The sequence below is a fragment of the Solanum pennellii genome, chromosome 1, assembly GCF_001406875.1.
Source record: "Solanum pennellii chromosome 1, SPENNV200".
Taxonomy (NCBI): domain Eukaryota; kingdom Viridiplantae; phylum Streptophyta; class Magnoliopsida; order Solanales; family Solanaceae; genus Solanum; species Solanum pennellii.
In genome coordinates, this window is record NC_028637.1 from 30,272,819 (window position 1) to 30,281,968 (window position 9,150).

The following is a 9,150-nucleotide window of genomic DNA, read 5'->3' on the forward strand; positions in this document are numbered from 1 at the left end:
GATCTCCTTCATACTTATAGGTCTTAACTTTAACTCTTTATTTTTGGAAAATGGGTTTAAGTCAACAGAGTTGCTGAAGATGTATAGATAAAAACCTTTATTTTTCACAGTTTGTGATGTTTCATAAAATTTTTGTAATCCTATTAATAAAGACACGACTTTTCTTCCTTTGAGACTCAATCAATTTTTTTTCCATTTGTCTATAATACGTATACAAGTGATGGAGCCAGAAATTTAACAGAGGGTGTCTAGAAATGTCAACTTGTTATGTTAAGGGTGTTGTCAATCTGTGTTGTGAAAATCAGAAATTACTGGTTGTAATAAATCATTCAGAAACACGAAGTAACTGAGATTTTTAGAACCAGTAAATAAGATGAACAGAAATTTATTTGTAAAAAATAATTGAATCTGTAAAACTTACCAGAATCTGGAATACTCTTATTGATAATTTAGGAAGAAAATCAAGTCCACTGAATTCATAGTGTCCCCTTAAGGAAATTATTCCCCTCTAGTATCCGAGGTTTGATTTGGAATATAACCTCCAAGGGTAAAATGATCTTAATCAGTAGAGTATAGATACCAAAAACTCTACTGTCAGCGAATCAATCCATAGAAGGAAAGTACACGAAGAAATATGTGTTTTTAAGAAGAAGGAAGATCAGAAAATTCGTAGGGAAATATTCTGAAGACTGAATGGTATTTATAGGCAAGAAGAATGTATTCTGAAAGGTTGCTGACACGACCATTAATGAAAGGTTGCAAACTTTCAAATGGTATTGACTGTTCCTGAAAGTTGCAACTCTTTCAGTTCAGAACAGTCATGGCGGGAATTTTTAAATATAACGGAATTTAAAACGGGTCACACGCGCGGATCCGAGTCGGGTCGGGTTAACTAAAATGTTGAAGTTAACTTCTATTATCAACTAATTAATTGAAAATTATTTTTGGCCATTTAATTAATTAAATAAATAATTAAAATAAATTTGTCCAAAAAGTTATCTCTCGATCGATCATTTGCCAAAGCCAAAGCCAAAGCCAAAGCCAAAGCCAAATCCAAATCCAAACCCGAAGCGAGCGACGACGACGACGGCGCGAGGGGGGTCCCTCTTTCCAACCCTTTTAACAATTAAAAGGAGTGTTTATTTATTTGAACTCTCCTATTTTCATTTCCATTACCGATGAGGGACTATTGCCTTTTTCATTAAAGCATTAGAGGACTTTTCAAGTTCCCAACCTTTCAAGTGCTAAACTTTTCAAATTCCTCTCCTTCCCTCTATTTCCCATAAATTCTTGCTACATACCCAACAAAGGGTGTCCAAAATATGTTATTTAATTATTTCGTATATCATTTTACTTATATATATGGTATTGTTTTTCCGACGAAGGGTGTAAAATTGGACACCCTTACCACTATGTGGCTACGCCACTGTATGTAGTTATAAATTCAACTGATAACCAGAAACCGGACATAAACTTTAATCTTTAGATCATTTAATCAAACGATATGTGCCACCACTAAAAACATAGTATTTCACTCAACTCTTTTACATAACATCATAACAAAAATATAGAATACTCGAATTTAACTTCAGAAACATAAAGATATGTAGTTAGAGTTTGGAAATATTTTTTTTACAGACTCATGATGGTCGTTTATCAAAAAACATCAAAGAAACAAGATTCACCCTTTTGTCCCCCAAATTCAAAGAAAGACGTACAATTAGCTCATCTATGAATATAATAGAGAATAGAGCCATGGTATTAGACCAACGTTCTAATCTTTTTGTCGACTTATTGCTAAACATAAACCATTCTACTACTCGTATAGTACGTAGAAAATACATTCAGACTTATTATTTGTAAACTATTTCCTATGGCATATAAACATAAATTGGACAGAATTTTAATCCTCAGATCATTCAATCAATTCCTAACAAAATCTACAGTTGATCATAAAGTCATCAAACTACATGAATTGGAAGATATATGCCATCCTGGATAGCCCCGTGTCTTCCATCACTGAACTTTGAGGACTATAACGACGTGTTTCTTCTGTTCTACTCTCCAAGGAGACAAGAACAGCAGTCCCACTCACCTATATGTTCCAGTGGTATTGAATCTATGAAGAACATACCATGTCTGGACGCCTGCAATGTCTTCCATCAGTAGGTCAATTCTCGTGGAAAAAATTGGCAGGAGTTGGTGCGCTATGTAAGGCGCTGTATTCAGGGTAGTTTCGAGTCTAATCTGAGTGCATTAGCCAAGTGACTGTCCTATTACTAATTAAGATATAAAGTTATACACCAAGTAATACTTTTTAAGAGAGTCGGAACAAAGATATTTTTTTTGACATTTTTTTCTTTAATAAGGTATCAGACAAAATGCAATGTTGAAAAGTAAAAGAATGTGAATTTACTTCGAAAATTTAAAAAAGTGACCTTCATAACTTTTACTATTTTAATATACATTTGAATTAAACTTGATATTTACATTGGTAACAAACACAAGGTAAAATAATTAAACATGTGTATCTTGAGGTGGAGAGAAAGCAAAGTAGAAATTTTCTTCTTCTTTTTTGTTTTTTGGTAGAAAGGGAATGTTATGTAGGGGGTGGGGGCAGGATTGCTAAGGGAACCAAAACGAAGATCTCCGAAATGGGAATCTTTTGGTCCACAACTCAGAAAATCTAGTATCCAACAAAGCCTTATGGTCTGAGAATGATAATCTTCTATTTTTGCATTTCAATAGTATCCTTTTCAATTATTCAATCTCAAAAGTCTTGAAGAGTAAAACAAGTAGATATCTAAATCTACTTAGAAAATTTACAAATTGCCTTCATACTTGGAACTATTAATTTTCTGTGTAACAAACTGAATGGACGAAAAATGGCTTATTATTAGTGTTAAAAGGTGTGTTAGAATAATCTTATATCCATTGGGAGGACTGTTTTGACCAATTAGAACCAGGTAAAAGATTAAGTTCTGCCACAAAAAATTCTAGGGAATAGACTCATTGTTGAGCTTATACTCGAAATCAATTAAGGGTAAGAAAAGTTCTGTCACAACCTTTGAATATGAATGATCAGATAATTTAATCTACATTTTCTCATATTGTTATCGAAGTACTTGACTCAAACGATATATTCCATCCTGGATATCCTTCCTTCCATCACTAAACTTTTAGGACTACAACAACGTGTTTCTTTCGTTCTACTCTCTGAGAAGACAAGAACAACAATCTCACACTCACCTATAATTTCCAGGAAAATTATAGAAAAAATGTTGAACTTAGTTGGAGTTGATAAATCAGTGGTATGAAATCTATGAAGATGCGATCATTCCATGTATGGACTCCTGCACGGTCTTCCATCAGCAAGTCGATTCTCGTGGAAAATTGGCTGGAGCTGGCGCACTATGTAAGGCGCTGTATTCAGAGTAGATTTCAAGTCTAACCTAAATACATTAGCAAAGTGACTGTCCTATTCCTAAGATATAAAGTTATTAGCAAACCACATATTCTTGATTGTCCTAAGAGTTGGCACTTTTGTTATGTTTCTATCAAGTTGTGTGGTGGTCCTACTCTTGGATTATTATCTGATTTGTTTTTTTTAAATATAAAGGGAAATAAAGTTGTGTGCTGTGTGCGGAGGATTGTTAAGAGAGAAAAAAAAGATATTTTCGGTGACATGGTTGTCTATAATAAGGTATCAGACAAAATGAGGTAGTCGATCGGGATCTTTCTAGAACCAGTAAAACGAGTAAGTGAAAGATTCTTCTTTACATATAACAATTATCATATTGTTTCGAGTACAGTTGTAGGAAGTTCAAAGGGAAGTGTAAAAATATGCCAATAATTGTGAGATATGTAATTTTACATGCTAGAATAGATTGATTCTAAACTTTAAGATCTTGAATACGTAAAGAGTTGAAAATTTTTGTTAATCACCTTCAACAACTTAAAAAAGTCAACTCTACTTAAATAAAAGGAAACTTGTTATGGACCTTTTATGTTAAGCATGGAACATTCAACTTTAAGTTCAGAAACAAGGATCTTTATTAGTCTATAACAAGGAAGCACACAAAATGCATGTGTAATGTGTTACATACAAGTGGTGGGACTTTGTGCTTTGACTTACGAATGTGAACCATTGATAGTTTTCAGCATTCACTTGTGTGACAAATTGAATGGACATATGTGATTCACAAGTTCAATTAATTGAACATAATTGAGTAACCAATAGTAAAGTTTTCTTTGCTTAATTTATGCTATATATACCTCATCAAAATTGTTGAATAGACACACAAACCAAATAGATTCTTGATTTGTTCTCTACCAACTAATTAGTTTTGATCATTTTTAGTGCAGAAATGGGTTATTTAAAACTTTTATATCTTATATTATATACCTTTCAATGTCCACTTGCTTTCTCCTCATACTCACCTTATTTGTGCCCCAAAGATCAAGCTCCTTCTCTTCTACAATTTAAGAGCATGTTTACCGTGATACCTACTTATGCTTGTGACGACATAATGCACCTATCGATTCAATCATATCAAAGAGTTCTTTCATTGAACTAGAGCACAGATTGTTGTTCATGAGATGGAGTTCATTGTGACGAGAAGACAGGACAAGTTATTGAGCTTGATCTCCGTTGCATCCAACTTCAAGGCAAATTTTATTCCAATAGTAGCCTCTTTCAGCTCCCCAATCTCAAAATCTTGATTTGTCTTAGAATGATTTCACTGGATCACTCATTTCACCTAAATTTGGTGAGTTTTCTAGCTTGACGCATCTTGATTTGTCGCTTTCAAGTTTTACAGCTCTAATCCCAGCTGAAATTTCTCACCATTCCAAATTATATGTTCTTCGTATCACGACTATTGATTCATATAGGCTTAGAATTGGGTCTCACAATTTTGAACATCTCCTTAAGAACTTGACCCGATTAAGAGATCTCAACCAGGACTCCGTGAACATCTCTTCAAGAATTCCTCTGAAGAGATAGATAGATATATGTATGTGTATATATATATATATATATATATATATATATATATATATATATATATATATATATATATATNCTTGGGCTGGGACAATTAACGATCGTTGACTATCAAGTAGTCAACTACACTCGTCAGGGTGCCCCGAGAAGATTTTTGGTTAACGAACGACTGCGAACCCGCATAATCGTCCTTTAGTAACAATGAAATAAGTGTCGTTTGACGGAAGAATGTATGCTATGCATGCAACAGTTAGAAAATCTAAAGAATTTAAACACTTAAACAATTAATCACAAATAATCAAATATGTTAATCCTAAGGTTAGAATCCTCCAAACTCCCCAGCAGAGTCGCCATTTCTGTTTTATCGAAAAATATGATTTCGAAAGGAGTTTGTTTTATTTTAAAAGTATTTTCGACTTTTTAGGAGTCGCCACTTAATTTTTTAAGAAAAATCAAGAAAACTTATTTCCAAAACAACTTAAACAGAAAAATTTGTTTTGAAAATGTTTTTAAGGGTTCGGGATTCTTATTAGCGTCTTAGGAAGGTTTTGAAGGCACCTAAGACGCTCCGCTTAATACGGTTTTCCGGCGATTAACAATTTGACTATTTTTTAGACTTTGCAATTTTTTTTTTATTTTTTTTTTTTAAGTTAGATTTCTTAAATTTGAACAAACTTGCAAAATATTATTATTTTAAGATTCTTGTTAAAGTTAAACTTTTTAAATCTTAACTCTAAGCAAACTTCAAGTTTAAACACCTATCGCTTTAAAGTTCAATTTTACGTTTTAAGTTCGATAAAGTAAAAGGCGTTGACGGGGGTTTGGAGTTTCTAATCCTAGACTAACGACATTCAAGCAAAAGCACGTAAACAAAGAGTAAAGGAGAGAGAGAGAGAGAGAGATTTTGGGTCCAATTTCGGTTCTGTTCGCCTTGACCGAATATTGGACCCACCCGTTTTTTTTTGGGGTTTTCGACCCATTTTTTTTCTTTCGCACCTGTCCTAGTCTAGACATACAAAAAATGAATAGAAAAGTAAAAAAAAAGACAATAAGGGCTTATGCCCATTACAAAGTAACAAAATACAAAATATAAAATAAGAAAGTCTTCTAATCCATTTTTTGGATTTCTCTTCAATCTTCACGAAATTCCGGATTTTGCCCGTCTGTCTCATGGCTTGACTCGAATGAAAGACTTTTGAGCCTTTATGGCTCTCTCGGAATAAAGAGGACGAGAATTTAATAATAAACTCGGACGGTGTTACATGCATAGAGACGGAAACAATGATTAGTATATCGCATAATCGAAACCGAAATAAATACAAGGTAAATCAAGACAACATCCCAAATAATAATGACAACATGATTTAACTTAAGACAAGGATGATTAATATAGGGAGACAAATTCTAAAGAACTTAATAATTCAAATCACGCCACTTACCACATGACAAACTACCTAAGCAAAAGGCAAAATGGCAAATATAGAATACACAGCAATAAGTGAAAGTAAGCAACTAAGTTATTCATTCCGTACTTAGTTGATCTATGACATAAACACATTTGCATGACAAATCCAAATGACCTCAAACATTCCTCATAAGCTTTGAAGCACAGTAAGCATGCGTATTCTGAAGCACTTAAATCAAAATCAAACAGGAAGAAGGCAACCGGCAACTTATAATAATCAAATGCTAAAGTCTCAAGAAAAGGTTATGTAATTTCGCTAAACATACACAACTACATCGATGAAGTTAGGGTAGGCAGTAAAGACCTTTTTTCATATCAATAGCAATCAAAATATTTTTTGAAGACAATAAGGAAGCAATTCCAACAACTCATTTTCCCCTTAACACTTAAATATCCATCAGTAGATACGAAGTAGTCAAACTATTATATCAAATCGACTAGCATTTCAACTTATGATAGACATATAGAGAAATCAAGCTGTTTACCGAAGACCTTTCAGACACTGCCCATACAAAATTTCACATCCCACACCCCCCAAACTGGAACATATAGACTCGAATTCACAGCAAATGCTAACAGCGGAAACTTCAGAGAAACAGCAAGAAACAACGATAAACTTCGCGTTACAAACCAAATGCCAGCCAAAACGATACTAAATACTGACACGTAAACAACCTACGCCATGATGAACACGTGATAAACAAATTAGCAACACAAACGAGCAAGTGTGACGAACAGAACTACGACGCATGATATATCATGAACTCGAGCTAGACCCAACAAATATAGCATTCTGTATTTATAACAAACAAACCATGTATACTCAACATTCGAATGGTTTAACATATTCGATCCAGAACAAACGAAAGACAGCATATGGATTAATAGCAACTCGCAAAGCAATGAGCGACAGAGGAGACCATTTCGAGATGAAAGAAGACGAGAAGTAGTAAAAGGCAAAGGAGAAGATTACCTGTTGAGGAGCAGCGACAGGGACGGCGCGAGCAGCAGGCGCGACCTCACACTCGAAACCACACCTCTACTTCGCACGTTTGAACAAGAAGCGTCGCCTCAACACTTGATGGAATGACTTCCTCTTGTCCGAAAGTCTCGATTATCTTTGGTATTTTTTAACAGGGGAGATTTCAGCCGAAAAACAACAACAGCCAACAAAACCGACAACAGCCAAATCGAAAAGATTCTTCCCAGAAAATTTCCTCCTCTGTTCTTCAAGAAACAGAAAAAACCAAAGCTTCTTTGCACAAAAAAAAAATTTCGACTTTATCCCAACCGAAAATCTACCAAAAGTTTTCAACCCCAAAAATCTAACCCAAAAATCTCCAACCAAAATTTTCCAGTTCACACAACAACAACAGGAAGAGAACAAGGAACTTCGACTAACGATTTCTATTCACGCGAAATCTAACCACAATTCAGCCTTTTTGAAATTTTCTTGACAAAATCTATAACCAAAATTCCCAACCTAAACTCGCTAACCTAAAATTTTCAACCAAAAATCCAACCCCCGTTTTGAAGAGAGGTGGGGGTTTATATAGAAGGAGAGTTTAGGGCTTCGGTTCGAGGGCGGGATTTCAGGCCTATTTCGAATTTTTGAAATTTGAAAACCCTAATCTTATCCAAAAAGCAATTCAAGCGGGAAGAGAGTTTGAGGCGGAGTGGATGGTGGAGATGAAATCGTGGTACTTGCGAGGCGACGTGTAGTCATCTGGAGCTAACAAGGACGAAGGAGGACACTCTCGCGTCGTCTTGCGCACTGCAGAGTCGCGAGACAGCTGCAGTGCAGGTTTCCGTTGCAGCCTTGATATCTCCACGCGCTGGAGAGGGAAAGGGAACGAGAAGAGGGAGAGGTCGCGTGAGGGATATGAGCGGGGGGAGAGACGCGAAGGGGGGAGAGAGCGTGGGGGTCGCGTTTCCCTTTTTGGGTGTCTGTTTCCTCTGCGTTTTTTTTCGTTTGCTTTTTCTGCGTCTCTGTTCTGGGAATTTGGGGACGAAGGAAAGGGAAAGAGGAGGGGGATGGGTCGGGTCAGAGGTTTGGGTCGGGGAACGGGTCAAGAGTTGGGCGGGTTAGGAATTAAGTTAGTGGGCTGGGAGCTTGAGCTGAAATTGGGAGAGAAAAGGAGTGGGCCGCCGGATTTTGGAGAGGAGGCCCACATGTGGTCTTGCACATCAAGGAGGGAAATGGGTTGGTAATTAGGAGGGAAATGTAGTGGGCCTGGGAATTAGGAATAAGGTGAGGGGCCCAAATTTGGCTCTTCCAAATTAAATGGAAAAAGAGTCCAATTTAATATAATGGCCAATTGAATTAAAAACGAATTTGGTATAAATTTGTTGACGAGCTTACTTATTTGGTAACATGATTATTTAAATCGTAAAAAGTGATTCAAAAGTATAATTATAATTTAAATTAAGCTAGTTTAATAGGACATTTAAATGTATATTTTGATGGTTTTTGAATAATCATAAGATATACCAACTATATACATAATTATGTAAAATATATATATTATCTAAAGTTATAAGAAATGACAAATTACTCAAAATAACGCGAACTTTATATATTTTCTTAAAATTTATAAAACTAATTATTTTAACTTGTTTGGAAATTTAAGATGCTCGAAAACTAATTTATACCGGCGCGGGTCAAAATTGGGTGTCAACA

General features: G+C 35.2%; 1 pseudogene; it reads left to right on the forward strand.

The window, feature by feature from the left end:
* Positions 1-4,367: 4,367 nt before the first annotated feature.
* Positions 4,368-5,005, forward strand: LOC107019484 (annotated as a pseudogene).
* The last annotated feature ends 4,145 nt before the right edge of the window (positions 5,006-9,150 follow it).